This window comes from Zerene cesonia, chromosome 14 (assembly GCF_012273895.1).
Source record: "Zerene cesonia ecotype Mississippi chromosome 14, Zerene_cesonia_1.1, whole genome shotgun sequence".
Taxonomy (NCBI): Eukaryota; Metazoa; Arthropoda; class Insecta; order Lepidoptera; family Pieridae; genus Zerene; species Zerene cesonia.
Genome location: NC_052115.1, coordinates 755,576 through 759,664, shown reverse-complemented (window position 1 = coordinate 759,664; position 4,089 = coordinate 755,576). Strand labels below are relative to the sequence as shown.

At 34.3% G+C, this 4,089-nt stretch overlaps 1 non-coding gene across 1 annotated transcript; it reads left to right on the top strand.

Annotated features, from left to right (window-relative positions):
• Nucleotides 1-2,231: 2,231 nt before the first annotated feature.
• Trnas-gcu lies at nt 2,232-2,313 on the top strand. The gene has a single exon. It is a non-coding gene; the product is annotated as a tRNA-Ser (tRNA).
• The last annotated feature ends 1,776 nt before the right edge of the window (nt 2,314-4,089 follow it).

Below are 4,089 nucleotides of genomic sequence, written 5' to 3'. Positions count from 1 at the left end.
GCTGGTAGGCACTTATAGTACAGCAGTTAAATGTCATGTGTCCAATCCCACATCATAACTTCTTTTATTATTTCGTCACTATTTCGGCTGCGCTTAATATAAAAGACAACAGTCTTATTAAAACGTGTCAAAGGAATGTCACTTTATTGATCATAAGAAGGTCGTAAGTGCCAAGCGCAGCTCGCAGCGTTTTCAGGGAATTTACGATGACGGAAACTCCTTTTTTAATTATGTGTCGCCTGAAACTCGTAAAGCTCGCAATAAAATGACACAAAGGCGGCGCGAATGACGTTACATGTCTGCTAATAACTGGCAGATGTTTCAAGATTATCCATCCTAACGATCTGCGCTAATCTCTAAATGTATATGTCATATATGTAAAGAAAAGCTGATTTAGTTTTGTAATGCAGGACTAGGACTAGCATCAATCAATCTTCGATTATAATCACGCAGTCTAAGTTACAGCTGGAAAACTGAAATTTGGCGCCCTGCGTCGTTTTATACTGGGATTCATTATCGAACTCTCGTCCAAAATATGTGGACTAAAAATGACATTTTCGAATGCATAGTTACTTTTCATCGCTGTCTCTTTTTATCCATTTAAATAAGGAAGCAATGAACAACGAAATATAAATATTGAAATCGACCGTTGGAGCGTAGGTTAGGAATTGTGGTAGGTTAAATTATTGTGTTTACTGAGGTTCTTTACTCCTAATTCAGCAGCCTATGACGTCTGAAGCGGAAGTAATTCCAGTAATTCCTAGGAAAATGATAGCGTTAGATCACCTGTATAGACAGCTCTTTACCCACTGGAATTATACCTGCTTGAAGACACCAAAGTTACCCTCCCTGTTATTCTAAGATGTCGAAATTAGAATATTTTTATACTAGACATAAATTATAATTTACTACGCGTACACACCTTGATGTCATCGCAGATCCCCAAAGCAGAACGCTCTGTCATCTTATGAAATGTTTTCAAAATGCTCAACAATGTACATACATTTGCTGGAATATGTTATTGCTTCTTAACCGTCGAGATGTTTTTGCAAATTAAATGTGCATGTAAAAATATTCCGCTGAGGCGGGAATGACATCTAGCACATGCGCAGTAAATCCTGTCTCGTTTTTGCTCAAAATCAAATTATTTATATATCTTTGAATTGAAATCTCGGAATCGGCTCCAACGATTTTCATGAAATTCAGTATACAGGGGGTTTCGGGGGCGATAAATCGATCTAGCTAGGAATCTTTTTTAAAAAATGTCATATTCGTGTTTTATCGACTTAAACTTACTTATTTACCAATAGGAGGCGTTTGAATAGTCCCAATTTATAAACACTTATAAACAATCTAACTTCACGAAGTCGTAACTCGTCTCAAGAACAAAATATAATTTCCAAAAAACACAATTTATAAAAAAACAAAAAAATTATGCCGAGCAAAGCTCGGTCATCCAGGTACTGTATTTTTATGAGCAACTGAGCTGGTGGTTCGCTTGATGGTAAGCGTTCTGAGGTAGGAAATAATTGACGATAGGAAAGAAGGAATGAACTGGGAAGGTAAATGAAAGGATGTTAGCCCTGTTAAAAAAATTCAAGGAATTCTTAAGCTAAGATTTAACACAAACGGTGGATTTATAAATTATAAGAGATTTCTTTCAGGCAACATATAACAATAGAGAATAAATTATCTTCTAGATTTTCGATGAAATAATATACGTCCATCCAAATCGATACAGCCGTTTTACACTATTCAATACTAAGCATGCGTAATACACAGGTTTTAACAGACAAATACATTTAAAAATATTTGAAATTATGTGAAATGAAACACCATACATTTGCCACTATATTTTATCACCAGCTGTGCGCACAAAACCAAGCGCAAAACTCTCTTATCTCATTTCAGTCTAAAATGGTTTAATGTTTTATAAAAATGTAACCAATTTTTATGCATTTCATATAAATAACATAAATATAAGTGGTTTATTTTAGCCGACAGAGCAACAGACATTCATAACATTAGAATAATATCGATTTATCGTTTTAAAAATCGAATTTAAATGAGCACCCTTTACTAATTAATAGCTAAACATATTCAATCGATAAAGTCGCATCTTCAATTAAAAATTTAACGTATTAAAGAAAATAGCAAATACTTATACCACCAACATTCTAACGATAGACTATAAATAGTTAATAAGTCTATATTTAGATCGGCCCACACATGACGAGGTGGCCGAGTGGTTAAGGCGTTGGACTGCTAATCCAATGTGCTCTGCACGCGTGGGTTCGAATCCCATCCTCGTCGATAATTTTTTATGAACATATACATTTTTGTTATATATTTTCCCATACTTGGGTATTACAATTTTATTGGGATTAAGTTTTTTTATTGTGTAGCAGTCTATTTTATTTTATTTTGTTGATTAATCGATCTGGTTTAGGAAAATCCTAATGTTATCAAATGTTATCTATTTTTAGATACATATATCAACATTTTATACGCTATTATTTATATATACTAATATTATGAAGAGGAAACTTTTGTATATTTGAATGTTTATAACGTATTCACATAAAACCCCCTAGACCGATGAAAAATTCTTTCACCATTAGAAAGCCGCAACTTCACTAAGTGACATAGCCTAGCTATATATGGACCAGGGGCGACGCCGGGGCGAACAGCTAGTGTATGATAAATAACACACTATGGATTCTGACTTGGTTCTTTATTAATCAAATTATTTAAATTTGGTGAAATTATATTATATGAATTTGAATAAAACTAATCAATTACTGCATATGGGAGTCCAGCAGGCTCCGGCACGAATTGGGCCAGCTCGCTCCGGGGACGTCCACAACCTCACAGCAGATCAGGTCGGCGTGAAATAGTAACACGCTTCTGTGTGTCGTACGATGAGTGGGAGAGCCCGAGGCCCGTGTCCTTTTCCTCACCCTTACCAGTAAAGTTTATTAAGCAAAATGTAGTAATGTCCTAACATGCTGAATAACTGCTGAATAACTGGTGAATAACTGAATAACTTATTTATAAAATGAGCAACCATTTATTTCTCACACTAGAGAAACATACGCTAACAAATAACTAACACATTTACTAACTAGCTTCCTGTTATAATTATATAATATAATTGTATAAAAAAAATGTATTTTTCATATATATTATAATGCGACACAAAACTAGCTATCCGCATGCGACTTCACCTGTGTCCCGTGGGGCTTTCGGATTATTTTATATAACTTTTCTTTGTTATTTCTATGGTCTCAAGCTTCTTGGCACAAGGTTTCAACGAAATCGGTTTAGTGGTTTAGCCGTGAGGAAGAGACGAACAGACAGGCAGAGTACCACTCGCATTTATTATTTTGGTGATTAATGTATTTAGGTTATTTTGGATACAAACAATAAAAGCAAAGCAATGCGATGTAGCTAATTTTGAAAACATTTAAATCTTTCGTTTGCCGTATAAAAATACCTAAACAAACATATCTCTGAAATCTTGAAATTCAGTTAAATTAATGTGAATCTACTTATACCTCGACATTTATTTCCGAACGGAAAAACAAATGTCAGCGTAACACTCGAGATCTGTCAAAATTTCAACACACACACTGTCACATAACTCAAGGGCCATAGACAAAACGAAAAAACAATCGCATAACTCTCGTATAACTGATAGCTATTCAACTTGGGACTGGCAAGAAATCATTGCCTGAATAAAAAAAAATTAATAGCTTCATTTGAGTGTGACACGTCGCAGCGACAAGACGCCTGTATTCACGAATAATTTAGTAGCGATTCGAGTCATATTGTGAATAAAAAATGAATCTATACCGGAGTTTATTGTAACAATTCTTACGCTCGCGTGATATGACGATGTTTGAGGGCTCATTTGAATTGATTTGATTTACTAATATATTAGCTTGGAAATGGGTCAATCATCATTTATCATACATGCAATTTGAATATGTTACTTTTTGATAATTAATCAAACAAAACATAATATTATGCTTATATCATTAAATGTTGTTTTATTAAGAATCGTTTGGAGACCACGACTAGGTTGAT